We start from the raw sequence: 17,451 nt of genomic DNA on the forward strand, positions 1-17,451 counted from the left end.
CTCTAAAAATTCAGGTCTGTCCCAGACTGCAAATATGAGAAGTTCAAAAACAATAAGGGAGAGACTCGTATCTGAGAATAATTGCTTCAGCCTGGCAAACAATAGCCTTTGAATTTTCTTTAAAGGAACATGGTGTAAGCCAGGTATATGCTGATTCTTTTTTTGTCCTGGAATTTAAATATGACACCTGTGTTGACTGCCTTATTCTACATCCATGAAGACTTTGAGTTTAAGGTGCTTCAGCCCCCCTGCTCTAACTGGGCTGGGTACCTCTAACCCAATGCACCCACCCCTCCCCCAGAGCCAGGCACCCACAGCTCTCCCGCTCTAACCCCCACCTAATGCCTGGGTCTCACCGGAGCCGCTGCTGCCACGTGTTTCTCCCTCCAGGCGCTAGGGTGTGTGCATAGAACGGCTGGCTGTGAGCAGTTTGGGATTGTGGCTCAGAACCAGCAAGACACGCATTTCTTTGAGCAAAGAGCTGCATGTGGCTTGAGAGCTGCGGTTTGGCCACCCCGTCCTATGCATTAATCTTTTCACTGTTTAAAAAAAATATAATGCCTTTGTGGTTTGGGAATCCCTGATCAAACATTTCTCTTACCTTGGGTCCCAGTCTGAGCAAAACTGGCAAGTTTCCTCTGCTTCACTCAATGAAAACATGGTGGCCAAGTCTACTTTCAAATGAAAAAGTAGGGTTGCCAGATGGTTTCAACAAAGGACACACTTGACATGACATCACAATCTACATGACATCTTATTTAGAAAATACTGGACATTTCTATTTTCTCAATGTTTCCCAAACAGAAAGCTCAAATACTGGACACCTGGCAACCCTATGAATAAGGTAATCAAAATAAATGCAGAACACCAGAAGCCAATTACTCAGCATGTAGGAGTCAGGGCTGTAAGCATTACTGGCTGTTTGCCATGGTGTATGGATTTGCAGTTGCCCTCCAGTGTTAAGGAGGCCGTGAGTGGACAATATCTAGTCAATCTCTGTTTGTGCATTTAGGGAACACAAAGGATTCAGTTGCTAACCTACAGACAGAAGGATTTTACAGGGTTTTTTTCCCCTAAGCTACAGATGCAAGTTAAGGAGCCTGCACTTGGAAAATGGTAAGTGCTCAGCACCCTGCATGATTGATTCCTGCCATTAGGGAAGATTTGGTCAAGTCCAAGTTAGGTAGGAATTAGGACAATGGGTTTGTATTAAACTGGTGGATGTAGTAGCTGAAGCTTTATGCTTAATACTGTATAAATGAATGTCTCAGCTGTTCCAGGTGAAGCAGTGAGTTTCTAGTGATTTCTGTAGTTGCTTTAAAAGTGTTCTGGTCTAACAGATGTAATAAGCTTTCATGAGCCAAAACCCATTTCAGCAGATGCATGGAGTGGAAAACCTGTTTAAAGGATGGAATCTGTGTTCTAGAGGAAAACCACCCTAATTCAAATGCTTAATCTTAATGTGTGGCATCATGAGGGGCTACACCAGACTCATAGCATGTAGTGCTGCTTGAGTTCACAAGTCAGTGCGAGCATAAATTGGCTTTACCTCATTTATGCTCTGAAGAGAAATATTCCCCATCAAGCTTTAATTGGCCACTTGATTTTAAAAACAACTTGAATGAACCAAGTGTAAAAGTGACATGTTTGGAGCCTGCTAATATTGCATTAAATAGCTCGAGCTACTGACTTCCATTTTAAACTTTCCTTGTCTGTAATTGGGCTATATATATCCTAGATTGAGCAAATTTGCTATGTAGGGTGTGTTTGCTACAGAAGAAAAAGCAAAGGTTGGTGGCTAAACTATAAAAAGCAGAAGTTAATAGGATCATAATTTTTCCTCACATGGAAAATATAAACACAACTAATGAGGTCATTGTAAAGCAAATAGCCTGTACAGCATGGATTAGTGGCATGTGGAATCTTTTGGTGGACAAGAGATTTTTGTCATTAGAAATGTTACTGTGTAGTGAAAGGGAGGGGGAATTAGACAGGTGCTCCCTGATGTACACACACAAACAAAAGCTCACCTGCAGCCTTGGGGGTCAGGCAAGAGGTGGAGGTGGTGGTGAGAGGAGAGTGTGGTGGAGTTTCTAGCCTCTATCTCCTCATTAAACCTGCCTTTCCTCAAGCACCAGCATTCAAGATTAAACTATTTCTGTTATTTTTTCATTGCACTTCAGCTATATTGGGGTTAAATAGATTAACCACTGTAAAAAACATTGTTTCTGTGGGAAAATGTGGCATGAGTTCCAAACAACTGGCTTGTAATGTATATGCTCATCCCTGCCCTGCCATTGATCTTGCAGTGCAGAGCAAATCACTTAATCTCTGCCTCAAGTTTCTGAGCTACAAAGCAAGAACTGTTAAAGTGCTTTGAGATCTGACTATAATCAGTTGATTAGTTTAATCACCAAAGACTGCACCCAGGTGTTCTAGCATGCATGTTTAGTTAAGCTATGTGAAAGCCAGTGGCAAACTTCTGTCTTTCAATATAGAAACTTAAACAAAAAATTAGGGTTTGAGTTGCATACAAAAGCTGTTTGGAGCTAAAATTCACAAATGGTGCACTTAATGGATTCTCCAAATTCTGGAAACTTGGAATTCCAGAAAGCTTTAGCAGGCTGTAGAGGAATGTCATAAATGGGAAATTGTAAACCAGGTCCAGAATACATTTTCTCTTTAAAAAAGATTCATGGGGAGATTCAGTTGCAATTTACAGAAATATTCCAAAGATTTCAATCACTCTTAATCTGATTATGTAACTCTTTTGATGACTGATTGAATCTAAGCTATTGTAAGAGTGGACTTTAAAGTGTACAGTCAAGTCTGTACCTCTGGAGTTGAATGATGTTCTTTTTCTCGGCCCCAGGTGCTCTAGCTGGCTGTGGCTAGACATGTGAGCCATGTGAACATGGACATGTGAAAATAACTAAGGAAGAACTAGTCCAGGGATTCTGAAACTTGAGTGAACTGTGATCACCTTCTGACAATGGATACTATGCAACTGTAGGAGAGGGAACCTGAGCCTGTCCCAACTCCACTGCCCCAGAGTTCAGGGGTGGGGATGGGAATGGGGGGGAGGAGAGAAGCGAAGCTGAAGCCCTCTGGCTGCTGCTTCAGCCTTGGGCAGTAGGACTCAGGCTTCATCCCCCTGATCCCAGCAAGTCTAAGACACCCCTCGTGACCCCATTAAAATGAGGTCCTGACCCACAGTTTGAAAACTGACTGTTGCAGACTAGCTCAGCACCTGGTCATCAACTTCCTGATGTCCTTGCTGAAGACCTGGCAGAACATGAATACATTGTGCATGAAGAGCACTATGGAGAAACCAGGGCTGCTACTAAACAGGCAGTAGTAAATGGCTTCAGAGCACCCAGTTGCTGTGTGTGTGTGTCCTCCGCTGCAGAGTTTTTAGTCATGTTAGGGCTATGCGCAGTTGCTTTCAGTATCTATCATTCTAACAGACTGAGACCTCTGTGATACCTTGCCGTTGTCAGTTCCCTCCTTCCTCATGCGTAAAATTAGGGTTGCCAGATGCTTTTGCTCCCCCCACCCCGACCAGATGCGGCAGGGGAAGAATATCCCTGCTGGCCTTCCGTCCAAGAAAATTTTACATGTCCAGTATTTTATGGTTTTTTTTTGCCGGATAGGGGCCACGAATACTGGACTGTCCGGGTGAAAACCAGACACCTGGAGACCCTACATAAAATGAATATTGGAGCTGTTTGTGATTCAGGATTTATAGCTGCAGTTCTCAACCAGGGGCACAGAGAGATCTTCCAGGATACATGAGCTCATCTAGTGCTTCTTATGTAGCTGGTTGTAAAACTACGCGAATATCTAGAACTAACACTTCATACAATCACTTGTTTGTTCTGAAACAAAAGACAGGACTATGTAGCACTTGAAAGACTAACAAGATGGTTTATTAGATGATGAGCTTTCGTGGGCCAGACCCACTTCCTCAGATCAAATAGTGGAAGAAAATAGTCACAACCATATATACCAAAGGATACAATTAAAAAAAATGAACACACATGAAAAGGACAAATCACATTTCAGAACAGAAAGGGGCTGGGGGGGGGGGGGAGAAGGTAAATGTCTGTGAGCTAATGGTATTAGAGGTGATAATTGGGGAAGCTATATTTGTAATGGGTAAGATAGCTAGAGTCTTTGTTGAGACCACTGCGTAGAGTGTCGAATTTTAGCATGAATGACAGTTCAGAGGATTCCCTTTCAAGTGCAGATTTAAAAGGCTTCTGAAGCAGGATGCAGGTAATTAAGTCGTTGAGACAGTGTCCTTTCTGGTTGAAATGGCAAGGAACTGTTTTTTCTTTGTGATCCTGTCTAATATCTGTTTTGTGTGCATTGGTCCTTTGGCGAAGTGTCTGAGACGTTTGTAATGTACAAAGCAGATGGATGCTTTCGGCACATGATAGCATAAATTATATTTCTGGATACGCAGGAATATGTGTTCTTGATGTTATAACTCACTTGGTTGGGTCCAATAATGGTATCAGCAGAGTGAATATGTGGACAAAGCTGGCAATGGGGGTAAGTAGAGAAGGGATAAAAGGGGACGGGAGTTGAGGAAACATTGTTCTGTTCTGCTCTATATGCAAATTTAAGTACAGTATTTGCCAATGGTTTATTTTATATAATAAAAATGAGTCAACGATTTTCCAGTAATAACATGTTGACACTGTGTCTTTATGACTTGGTACACAAATAGTTGGAAAGGTGAAACTTCTGATATATAGGCCAAATCAGATTCCTGAAAGGTGTATGCTAATCTGGGAAATTTGAGAACTACTGGTTTAGGACAGCCCATATGCCTGTGAGAGCACCTTAAAGTTAAATGAGCCGCAGGGAAGTGTCTCAAAGATGAAACGCAAAGCCCGAGGAGTTGAGCAGGTACCCAGCCTGAAGGCTCCCATTAGCTTCAACATGGAAAGATTTCTTTAATGAACCCTTGTTAAGCCCTCCTTACACTAGTGGAGATCACCCTGAACTTTATAAACCAGCATTTCTTAAACTTTTTAAGACTGAGGAATACCAAAGAAAAGTTGCGGGGGAAAGTTATTGAAGGCGGGGGGAAGGGTCAGGGAAAAGTTAACCCCCCCCCCCAAAAAAAGTCGCCAGCGCCTTTAAGGGTGGCCATTTTGAATTCTGTTGTTCTTTGTGGCACGCCTCCTACTGCTGGGCTATGTCTACACTCGCAGCTTCTTGTGCAAGAACATCTTGAATATTCTAGGATGCATTTCATCAGGCTCTGATAACTTGAAGATATCTTGTGGGTCTACTTCTCAGTAAGACTGAGAATGTCTGAAGTAGAATGATTAAAATCTCATTTGTGGAGTGGCTGAATAACGTCTTGGAAAAGGCATGAATTTGACTGTCCCTTTAATGTAGGAAATGGGGAGATACCATTGATTCTACTGCATTTAAACCTTCTTTAGTCCTTTAGAGTGAGGTACAATAGAAAAATGATTGTGAAGCTGTTTTTTCTCCTCTAACAGTAAGGTAACTGTCAGTGGAGTTTCAAACAATGACTAGTCTTGGCAGGATTTTAGTGAAGTAGAAAATCTCTCCTATGGTGTCATTGCTTTTTAGAAATGCGTCGATAACGAGGGATCACTGGATGTATTTCATTTGAAACTGCATCTCCAGTTACTCTTGCCTATCACCTGATAAGTTTCAAAGAAAAACCATGCAAAAATCCATGCTTACGGGTGATTCAGAATATCTTTCAAATGAGCTCAGTCCATAACAGATGGCAGGTAGCCTTACACAGGGGTCTCCAACCTTTTTAAGCACAAGATCACTTTTTGAATTTAAGCGTAATCCAGGATCTACCTCAGACCCAAATACCCTTGCCCCGCCTCCTTCATGCCCCTTTTCTGAGGCCCTATCCCTGCTCACTCTGTCCTCCCTTCCATCCTTCCTTCCTTTCACCAGGCAGGGGCAGAGGGCTGGGGCAGGGGCTCTCGTCTTGGAAGTGGGTCTGGCCCACGAAAGCTTATCATGTAATAAACCATCTTGTTAGTCTTTAAAGTGCTGCATAGTCCAGTCTTTGGTTTCACCTTAGCTAAGACTGCAACAATGGGGCTAATTACTGGAAAACTTTTAGGGTTATATAGGCTTTCATAATGATCCCTGTTTACTTAAAACTGGACTGAGCACAATTCCACAGGCTACTGAGCAACAGTTGGGTTGTGAGAAACTGATCCCTGCCAATCTATATTTTGGAACAATACAAACTCACTCACAGGTGAAGTCTTCATGTTCTTACCCAGCCCTTCCCTGGGATCTGTGCTCTGCTTTCTCTGTTCAGCAGGTTACTAATTGATCTTCATCTTTATTTCCAGAATGTACTGAGGCCCCATCAAGGAAGCAAACTGCCTTATTAACACTTTAGGTTTCAGAGGAGAATGGGTGCATTTAGACAACTGGCCTCTTTCGAAAGAGGAATGCATATGAGGGAAATTGAAAATGCAAATGAAGCGCAGATTTACAAATCTTGTGCTTCATTTGCATAATTGCGTCCGATTGCTTTTTTGAAAGTTTTTTTTTTTTAGGAAATAAAGCAGTTTAGACGCGGTTCTTAAAAAAAACAAAAACAAAAAACAACAACAACAAAACCATCCTTTCTCCAAAAAACCCTATAAACCTCTTTTTTTTTTTTTTTTTTTTTTTTAAGGATTCAGGGTTCTTTCGAAAAAGGGTTTTTTTCCCGAAAGAACCATGTCTAGATGGATTTAAAAAAAAAAAAAAAAAAAAACCTTTTTTGAAATAGCGATCGGACACAATTATGTAAATGAAGCGTGAGATTTGTAAATCTGCACTTCATTTGCATTTTCTATTTCCCTCATTTGCATTCCTCTTTCGAAAGAGGAATGTAGTCTAGACGCACTCTGAGACGCATGCAAAAAATGCATAAGCTTTCTGAATGGTATGATAACCCTCGTAACCCAAGAGTAACCCTGTAAAATTAGAGACACAGTGAGCAGGATGTATAGCACCATGTTTGAGTGGGAGAAGGTGCTAGCTCTGCAATTCTATACTGCTGCTGTGCAGATAATTCAGCTTATTTAAAAGGACAGACGTCAGATCCTGCTTGGTAAGGCATACTCCGTAATGTAATCTCTCCCAGAGACACAACCTTCTAATAGAGTTCTGATAACTCCAGAAGAGTGGCTTAAATGGGCAGCTAGTGACCTGAGCTGAGTACCAGTGTCCTAGGCACAGTTAACCACTGCTGATTGCTTATCTAGTGCTAGACTAGAAAAGGGATATAGGACAACAGATGTGTCACTGGGCTGTGATCCTGCCTTCTCTCCAAAAGTGTGAAGGGATTAGCACTATTATCATTTTGGGTATTTATATTCTGTTTGCCTCCATCCTCCCTTGATTTTAATTGCAGGCAATATTGATCACTTCCACCCCAAACTTAAAATAGCTGCCCTGTTCCACCCTGGAGGTGGCTGCTTTTCAGAGGCAAGCAGTCATGCATTCTGTGTATGAACAGTCTGAGGGCTGGGGCTTGTGTTAGAAGTGTCCTCGTGAAATCCCGTGGGGCTTGGATGGTTTTGTGACGTTTGGGCTGAGAGTTTGTTCAGGCCTGGAATTCCAAGCAAAGAGAAGGAGCATTTCCTATGGCTCTGCGAGGGGACCGCTGCAATCGGACAATTCTCCCTAACCCTGCATGCCTGTTGCTGAAATCTGTGGTGGCTAATAGTTGCCAGCTGGAGCCAGGATAAGGTGACTTGGCTTGTTCCTTGCTTGTTGCTGGGCTATGCTCTCTGCACAGACATAACCAATCATGGCTGCAGCATCAGCAGCTACTGTCATCTGAGCAGCCTGCTTTGCCAGCAGAGGACTGGATAATCCCCCATCATCGCAGTTGTTCCTGTTTGAAAGCAGGTCAAGGAAGCTTTGGAGGGAGCCTGGAAAGATGTGACTGTAGTAGGCTGCATCAGTTAAGGGGGTGGTAGATCTCACAGCAGAGCACCAGGCGTGTTAGCCCAGAATCCAGAGAGAGCTACTGCTGCTTGCATCTGAGGGAGCCTGTGGAAGTCTTCTATCAGGTTATTACTTTGTCTCAGTTAATGATGCTTAGCTGGAATGTGTCTCTGCATGGGGTGCTGTTAATGCTTTCATTTGGTACAGGCTCTGGGATGTCTAACTTCAAAGCAAGCTTTAAAGGAAAATCTTTATTGCCATACCAATGGCATTGAGAAAGCAGAGCACAAAGGGTTGGTCTATAAGGTCTCAACCAGCCAACAGGGCTGGTACTGAGCAAGCGGGACCATCTTTTGTTAATTTCAGTGCTGGGCTTTGGAAAGCCTCAGAGGCAGCTAAAGTAAATGTCCCCTTCATGCCTATTCCATTGGCTACTAGAATAATGTGTGTGTGTGTGTGTGTGAGAGATATGCCCCTTCTAGGAGCAATGAAAATAACATTTGGCCCTTCCAGCAGGACAGAGCTGGCAGCTCAGCTCATGGGTGGAACATGGTAATTCATGACACTGCTTCAACTCTGCTTTACCAGGCACACAATTAAAAACAGCAAAGGTGAAGTGCATTAACCTGGCCCTTCTCCTCTGGCATCCTGCTCTCAGCCCTTATGTGAACAAGCTGGGTAAGGTGACATCCAACAACCTCCATAGCAAAGGAGCTCTCTCTGGCCTGTATGGAAGTGAAAGCCCAAGAGAGGTTTACTGAGGAGTCAATAAGTTAAAGCAGCTGTCTGCAGGTCAGTGGATGTTTAGTCTCTCTTGCCATCTGGTGTAGGTCTGTTTCTGCACCTTGGGCATATAGGGGGGCCTGGGCGGGGAGGCAGGAGCTCATGCCTAGTCCCTTTGTGGCTCTGAGCCCTGTGGAAGCCACAGCTGGAGGCAACAGTGATGGATGTAAAGGAAGCTTTCTCAGCTGGTGGAGAGACCCACTGACGTGGTTCAGTGCTTATCCTATTTTGTTTTTGTGGCAGTTATTCATGCAAATATCTGATTGGGCCATGGTGGTCTCAAATGGCAATGAGTTCCATAGATTAACAGCACTGTACATTGAAGAAAAAGCAACAGTCCATAGGAAGGTGTCCCATTTATTTTCCCTAACCTATCCATTATTTTACATATTTGTCATGTCTCCTTTTTTCCATCTTCAAACGGAAGGGCCAGGCACTTCCATTTCTCCGTGTTGGTAACTCTGATCATTATTATCCTTATCTGAGCTCCTATTTCGGTCAAATCCTTTAAGGTTATTTATTTACCTCTTGCTTTTCCTCCACACTGGGTCACGAAAACAAGCCTGTCTCACTTCCATGCCCTGTTTTGGTGGCCAATCCTAAGCAAGAGAATATTTAAGTTCTTTATGTAAATAATATTGTACTAGACACCTTTTTTTGCTTAATTTTACCGGATGTCTCTAACATCCCTCACTGTGTGTCTTATGGATTAGAAAAGACAAAGTTTGATGAATAGATGCTGGGTTCTGTTCTCCAGCTTTTGTTGCTGACTGGCCAGTAATTGACTTGATCTCTTTGTACTGCCGTTTCTCTCACTGACCGACCTTTGGAAAAAGCTTTAAACCAGCCAGGCGCTGGATTTTACGGATGCTGTTTAATGTTCATGTTTAGACTCCATCTGGAAAATGTTGAGTTACAGGTAAAAGGCATTACTCAGCAGTTAAACACTAGGTCCTCACCGTTCTTTATAAGTACTTATGAACTGCATCTAGTGCAGATCTTGGGTCTCTACCTCAGATACACAGTTAGTCTCAGGATCTAAGGTGGGGGAAGCTATTTCCTCTCAACATGCCAGTGAGGGAAAGCTGGATTGTTTCCATTGTGCACTGTGGGAGCAGAGGTACCCAATGACTTGCCTAAAGTCACTATGGATTGGTGGCAAGGCAGGGTCTTGAACTGAGGTCTTCCAAATTTTAGCCAGCTTTCCTCACCTCTCTTCCTGGACTGCAGACACTTTAACAATGCACCTCTGTCCTGGACTGCAGACACCATCCTCTGCTTGCGAATCTGTTCCCACAAGATGTACTAGTGCCCTAGCCCCTGGATGGTCTGGCATCTGTCAGATGCTTCCTGCCGTCCCTCTTGCTTCTCCAAAAACCTGACAATGACCAAGGAGTGCTGTGTTGAGGTTCAGTTTTGGAAGAGCTTATCTGTTGACTTGCATTTTTTTTCCTTGGGGCTGGGTCACTTTCTGAACTGTACAGTGTACTAGTGCAGAGTTGGTGTGGCTGTAAGAAACTAAAAAGAAATGAGAGACCGGGAGGAGGGGGAAGAAATCTTGCTCTCAAAGGCTTTAGAGTATGAAAAGGAGGAGGCGGAACGTGACAATTATGGCTTGTAATATGTCCAGGCAAGATCTCAGTCTACCCACAGTAATTATGCTTAACTCTCATATAGCTCAGTTAATGTTTGGGAGCTGAGCAGAGTTCTAATTGTGATGAACCTTTATTGATCACCAGCACACTTAAGCTTTTATTGCTCATTACTTTTAGTACTGTACAGGTGCTCAGTGCTCAGGTGCGCCTAGTGCCATATAGACAGTCCAATCCTGGAAGGGTTAACAGGCACTTTGAAGGCCATGATCTTGCAAATAAATCCAGTGGGACTATTCCCAATGCATAGGAGCAGCCCTTTTTATGAGCAGGGCCTTGAGAGCATCCCAGGTTTTATTTCCTGAAAGAGTTCAGTGAGCAGGTCGCAGATGCAAGTGCAGGCGACAGGCACGGGAGTAGAATCTAGAGGAGCCCAGCTACCTGTGCTTTTTGCTGTCTCTCCCCTGCCAAGAGGGCAGGTAGGAGCGTGGGCCCAGCTTTCTGCCCCGTACCCTGCTGCCGACCACAGCGGCCTGGGCTCCGTGCATGCGTGTGAGTGCCTGGCAGTAGCACACCAAACTAGGGGGCTGGGACAGATGGGACGAGGCATTCCCAAAGCTAAAGGCCCAGCCCCTCAGCTAACAGAAGAAATGCCAAGTCCAGGCCACAGCTGAGTCCTGGAGGAGAGAACAGGAATGAGTGAGGGCCGGAGGATGGAACTCAGGGAAAGCGGAAGGGGATGCTGAGCAGGAAGCCCTAGAGCAGGGGTTCCCAGCCTTTTTCGGTCCCCGTACCCGCTTGGTTTTTAGTAACCCTTCCCGTACCCCCTGTTCAATATGAAAGGAAATAAATTCTAGACTCTAGAATCCACAACTTTGTTCACTAACACTGCTACTTCTGGAATATTTCAATTTGGATAATCTAGTTTTCCCAAATATCCCCCGTACCCCCTTGACAAGCTTCTCGTACCCCCTGGGGGTACGTGTACCCCAAGTTGGGAACCCCTGCCCTAGACAGTGCCGCTCAAAGGCATCTAGGGAGTCAGTGGACGTTGCCTAGAGGAGCTCTGCTTGCAGGTGTGGTCCAGCGAAGGAAGAGACAGGCCCCGCGGCCACAGAACACCCCTGGTCCAGCTCCCGCTCCTGCAGTGCGAGATGGACGCCTTGGCCTGACAAAGGAGGTCCCCCGGATTTGTGAGGCCGCAGACGGGAGTCTCCGGGGGGGGGAGGGGGTTGTATCTGCCCTGAGCACAGGGCTACCACGGAGCTGGCTTCGTCTCTTTCCTGCCTGGGGGCAGCTGCTCATCTTTGTCCCTGAAGGACGTCACCTGGCAGCAGCTTTAATCTTATTAAGGGAGCAAGCTGCTTTGTGGGCTGCAGTGGGATTTGAGCCCTAGGGGCAGGCAGTGAGTGTGGAGGTCACCGGGAGAGCAGGGGCATCATTGCAGGAAAGGAAATCTGGGGGCTGTTGCGGTGGGGGGGGGGGGGCGCTAGACCAGCTGTACTGTTTGCTGGGGCAGCTGGATTTACTGTACAATGGGGACACGGGTGCAGCAATGCTGGGGATGGGGGGGAGATATGGGGTTACTATGGAGACAGCTGCAGTATAAACATCTTGACTTGGGCTAATGAAATCCTTGGGAGAGAAATCTCAAGTTTTCTGGTGACCGCAGCGGGCTTCCCCCAGCGGCCCAGGCTGGGTCAGTGCCCCGTCGCCCCCCCAGCGCCGGCAGCAGCGCAGCGCTTGGCCCTCACCCCCTTCCAAGCGCTGCGGGCAGGAATCTCCTTCGTGAAGGAGCTGCCGCTCTGCTAGCAACTGCTGGCCGGCGCCGAAAGCCTCGCAAGCGCGCAGTGTTTACAAGGCAGCAACGCGGCTTATAAACAAGGGGTACATTCCAGGCAGAGCAGGCCTGCCGGGAGAGCCGCTTCCTGGAGCGGCCTGGCCTGCCTGCTAGACATTGTCGGGCTTTGTCCCCGAGCACAAACCGCATCGTCACAAATGCTCGATCCTTGACCTCGTCCCAGCACGCGCCGAGCATGAATGCACCCGCGTGGCCCCTGGCAGGTAGGTCCCCGTAGCCAAGCAGGGAGAACAAAGCGCAGGTTTAAGGGATTTGGCCAAGGCCGCTGACGTAATTGCTGTCAGAGCCGCTGGGCTGGCTGTCTTGGGAGCAGGCAGAACAACTGAGCCCAGTGGGTGGGGTGGGAGGAGAACTGAAGGAGGCAGAGGAGTAGCCAGTTGGGCTGACACAGGGTAATGCCCCGAGCCTGCTGCCTGGATTCCCCCCCGGTTGGGTACAGTGCCATAAAATGGCCCTGCAACAAACCTTTGGCCACGGGAGATGACAACACCTCGCCCTGCTGCAGTGTCTGCTCTGGGAAGATTTCCAAGCGCCCTAGTGAGAGACGCCTCGCCTCAGTCCGGGGAGGCAGGGCAGTCCTGTGCTGTCGCTGGTAAGTTCTTTGGGATAGGGATGGACACGGACTGGGCTGCACCCAGCACAACAGGGCCCGGTCCTGGCCGGTGCCTCCAGGAGATGCCAAGGGAAGCTTTTTACACCCGGGGAAACAGGCCCAGAGAGGGGAAGTGACTGGGCCAGGTCTCCTATGTCACAGCCCAGCGCTCAAGCCCCCTGTCATGACGCCGGGCGGGTGAGAGGCGTCAGAGGCCGGGGCGTAAGAAGTGGTCAGCTGGGCTGTGAAAGAGACGGACCACTCTGGCGGCAGAGGGAAATAGGGCGGCCGGGCGCTGCACTGTGGGAGGTGCAGGGGGGAAGGGTCGAGCTGGGATCGGATGGGGCCAGAGTCTGTGAGACTCGGTGCAGGGGAGCGCGGGGGTGACAATGTTGCACGTCTCTTGATGCCTGAGGCTCAGAGTCTGGTTCCTTGTGGCTCGCAGCAGGCCTGGGTTCAGCCTCTGCCACTGGCTCAATGGGAGTGACTCGCCCAAGGTCACGTGCTGCATGCCTCAGTTTCCCCAGATGTCAGAAATGGATCGGTGGGCTGCCTCCTGGAAGAGGGATCTTGTCCAGTTTAGTTCACGATTCTGCCCCAGGTTTGGAGAGGAGTGGCTGCAAGGCATTAGAGACCTGCTAGGCGTGGGGCCTGGCCGGGAGATGGGGGGGGCAGCGTCACGGGGAGCTTGTGTACAGAACTGTGAGCAAAACTGGGCTGTGGGAAGGGAGCAGCCGCACACAGGTGCTCCGCTCCGACAGCACAGGAATACCCTGCTGGGCTCAGCGCTGTGGGGGCAGGGAGCTCTCGTCTCCCTAGGCCCACTCTCTCCACTGCCTGCTTCTCCAAAACTGGGTCTACAGGTGGGCGTCCCTCTGAGCCAAAGACCTGCTTGAAGGACGGTGAGGAGGGGAGGCTGGGGGCAGGGCTCTGTGTGTGTGTGTGGGGGGGGGGGGGAATATGCCTGCTTTTGACTCCAGGTTTCCGGGGGGGGGGCTCCATGCCCGGGCAGCTCACAGGGGACACCCCCAAATTCAGGCCTTGCTGCTGGCAATAGGGGCGGGGCTGGGCCAGGACCCCATCAGAGGCCTGGCCTGTCTCCGGCTGCCCTCCCAACTTCAGACTTTATCTACTAGGGAGGTGGGGCCAGTCATTGTGCCAAGGCTGGGGGGGGGGGGGGAGGTCCATTGTGCTGCTGCTGGCGTGCAGCCCTGGGGGAGTCTGGGTGCAGCTGAGCTGGCAGGGGAATGGCAGCAGAAGGGATGGCTGAGAAGAGACCCGGACAGGCCTCGTCTGGTTCAGGCAGCTCTGGGCAGGGGCAGGAGGCTCAGAGGAATGTGCTTGTTCCCCAGCGCTGGAAAGGATGAGGGCAGTGGCTGGTGGAAGAACTGGGGTCCTGGCCCAGGCTGCCCTGTACAATCCCGGGCTGCCTGGCCTAGGGTGACTGCTGGCTTTTAAGATCCGTGTTGATTAGGGTTGAGCTGGTGCTAGCAACGGTGAGGAACTGTTGCATTGACAAGGCTTAGGTCCTGCCAAACGCCGGCCATAACTGGAGCACGAGTCAGATCCTGCCACCTAGAATAGCTCCCCCGTCCCATCAACTTTCCATCTCATTCCGAAACCTGAAAACCTCCTTTCTCACCTTGCCAAGGACTCAGTCCTGCTCTGCTCTGATAGTCGTTACAGCTAGAGCATGAAACAAACAATCCTGAGGGCGTTTGGCCTGTAGGCAAGTCACTGTGCTGAGATAGACGTGGGCTTCTTTATTTCCTTTTTCACTCTTTAAACCATTATGAAACAGATTTCCTGAAAGCACCCCTTGCTCTATATTATAAAATTCATTTTTTACATCATTTCAAGGGATACTGTCTGGCTGTGTCTACACTGGCTGCTTGAATTTCCACAAAAGCACTGATGATCCCATGTAAGATTGTCAGTGCTTTTGCGGAAATACTGTGCTGCTCCCGTTCGGGCAAAAGTCTTTTTCTGAAAAACGTTTGCGCAAAAGGGCCAGTGTAGACAGCAGAGATTTGTTTTCCGCAAAAAAGCCCCAATCGCAAAAATGGCGACCGGGGCTTTTTTTGCAGAAAAGCACGTCTAGATTGGCCACGGACGCTTTTCCGCAAAAAGTGTTTTTGCAGAAAAGCATCCGTGCCAATCTAGATGCTCTGTTCCGAAAATGCTTTTAACGGAAAACTTTTCCGTTAAAAGCATTTCCGGAAAATCATGCCAGTGTAGACGTAGCCTCTGTGTGTATTAAAGTTATTTCTGATTATCCATTGTAAACTTTCACAGTTCTGGAAAATGATGGGGTAGATGGGTCAGGTAATAACTGAATGACACTAGATGCTACAATTCAATCAGGGAAAACTTTATAACTGTTAAACTATCAGCATCCCATGTCAAAATATACAAGTTTGACATCCGTCACTCAAACTAAGTTCTCCACCAGAATTTTTTTTCCTTTCCTGTTTGCAGATTGATTTTTTTTTTCCATTTTGTGGCTGGTTTGTGTGTGCACAGAGAAATTGATGTTTACTGATACTTGCAAATGTAAAAAAAAAAAATCTCATCCTTCCAAGCCTAGTTATAAAACATACCCCAGAAATCTCACTTATTTATCCTCACAGCAGCAGCTTGCTCAGTAGTAAAGAATACTCCTAGGCCACATCTTCCCAGAATACACAACAATCTTACACACAATTGGCTTTGTGCCAGGCACGATCTCCATCCTCCGCTCCCTCCCATGGATCTATTTGCAGGATCGAGGCCTTGAGTCTTGTTTGACATCAGTTGGGCGACTTGTCTTTATAACGTTTAAAGAGGAGCCCTAGTGGAGAACAACAATGATACTTGGCACTTGTCAAGTATGGCTCATGTGGAGAGGAAAGCACTTTTCAAAGGTCAGTGCCATTATATGGGGAAACTGAGGCATGCCGGTTTAATAACGAATTCGTGAAATGTAAGGAGAAGCTTCCATCCATTGCTCCTAAAGTTCTTTCTGAAGATGGTTAAGTGACTTCATATAATCAGCCATAACCCTATATTGAAAGCAATAACCTAGTTACAAAGGAAACGATACCAACCGTAATCTGATAAATACGGGGTCTGTATCTTCTTACATGTCCCTGGATGTCACCCTGCGTCATGCTTCCTTCCTTTAATCCTCTCTGACATGGACATGGCAGAGTTCTTTATCCAAGCCTTGTCAGCACCAGGACTTAACCAACCACTCTTATTTCCTATGTCTCCTCTGCTGTGTTGCATGCATGATTAAAACCCAATCATTGGGATTCAATTAACCCCCAAACTCCCAGATGTTCTTGCATCGTCCCACTCTCACTGGAGCAAAATGCTGTAGTGCTTTTCTGTGGGGTTTCAGTCCTGCTCAAAGAGGAGTGCCAGATCCCTATCCGCAGCCGAGGGGATACTGAGTTTTGTTCCAGAGATGCATAAGGATCTTTCCACACTCTTCTGTGGACCTGAGGTGAGGGGCTTCTTAAAGTGGTCAGAGAGGAAGGGAGCCCGAGTGAGCCCCTGTTCTCAAGTGTGGATGAGACCCTGATGTCAATACATCCTTTGCAACAGTCAAGCGACAGCCAGTCGACTACTGACCTCTCCTGACAAATAGACACAGGGTGCAGCACTGCTTCTGGCTGCTCTCAGACTCCCTTTCTGCTTGGAAATGGACAGATGCAGGGGACTGTGACTCCCTTCCCCCCCCCCCCTTTCCTTCGCAGCTGACACCTAGCCTGTCCTCAGGCGCTATAAGTGGAAACTGGACTGAGCACAATTCCAAAGGCTACTGAGCAACAGTTGGGTTGTGAGAAACGGATCCCTGCCAATCTGTATTTTGGAACAATGCAAACAGAAACCCACAGGTGAAGTCTTCATGTTCTTACCCAGCCCTTCCCTGGGATCTGTGCTCTGCTTTCTCTGTTCAGCAGGTTACTAATCGATCTTCATCTTTATTTCCAGAATGTACTGAGGCCCCATCAAGGAAGCAAACTGCCTTTATTAACATTCTAGGTTTCAGAGGGGAATGGGTGCATCTAGACTACAGGCCTCTTTCGAAAGAGGAATGCATATGAGGGAAATTGAAAATGCAAATGAAGCATAGATTTGCAAATCTTGTGCTTCATTTGCATAATTGCATCCGATCGCTTTTTCGAATTTTTTTCCGAAAAAAAGCAGCTGTCTGCATGCCGGTGGACGTTTAGTCTCTCTTGTCATCTTGTGTAGGTCTGTTTCTGCACCCTGGGCATGTGGGGGGGGGGGGGGGGAGACAGGAGCTCATGCCAAGTCACGTTGTGACTCTGAGCCCTGTGGAAGCCACAGCTGGAGGCAACAGTGATGAATGTAAAGGAAGCTTTCTCAGCTGGTGGAGAGACCCACTGACTTGGTTCAGCGCTTATCCTATCTTGTCTTTGTGGCTGTTATCCATGCAAATATCTGATTGGGCCATGGTGGTCTCAAGTGGCAATGAGTTCCATAGATTAACAGCACTGTACATTGAAGAAAAAGCAACAGTCCATAGGAAGGTGTCCCATTTATTTTTCCCTAAACTATCCATTATTTTACATATTTGTCATGTCCCCTTTTTTTTGCATCTTCAAACGGAAGGGCCAGGCATTTCTATTTCTCTGTGTCGGTAACTC

The 17,451-nt window shown here is 47.1% G+C and overlaps 1 protein-coding gene across 2 annotated transcripts in view; it reads left to right on the forward strand.

The window, feature by feature from the left end:
• The first annotated feature begins 827 nt into the window (after positions 1 to 827).
• The window catches only part of LOC112544581 (inositol 1,4,5-triphosphate receptor associated 2-like), a 33,555-nt gene continuing 16,931 nt past the window's right edge, over positions 828 to 17,451 (forward strand). Inside the window, exon 1 of one of the 2 annotated variants that reach the window (XM_075910339.1) lies at positions 828 to 1,116. The gene's annotated coding sequence lies outside the window, so the exon portion shown is untranslated. Of the gene's footprint in view, positions 1,117 to 12,106; positions 12,405 to 17,451 lie in introns of those variants that run through there. The other variant, XM_075910338.1, reaches the window with a different exon arrangement.

This window comes from Pelodiscus sinensis, chromosome 27 (genome assembly GCF_049634645.1).
Source record: "Pelodiscus sinensis isolate JC-2024 chromosome 27, ASM4963464v1, whole genome shotgun sequence".
Taxonomy (NCBI): Eukaryota; Metazoa; Chordata; order Testudines; family Trionychidae; genus Pelodiscus; species Pelodiscus sinensis.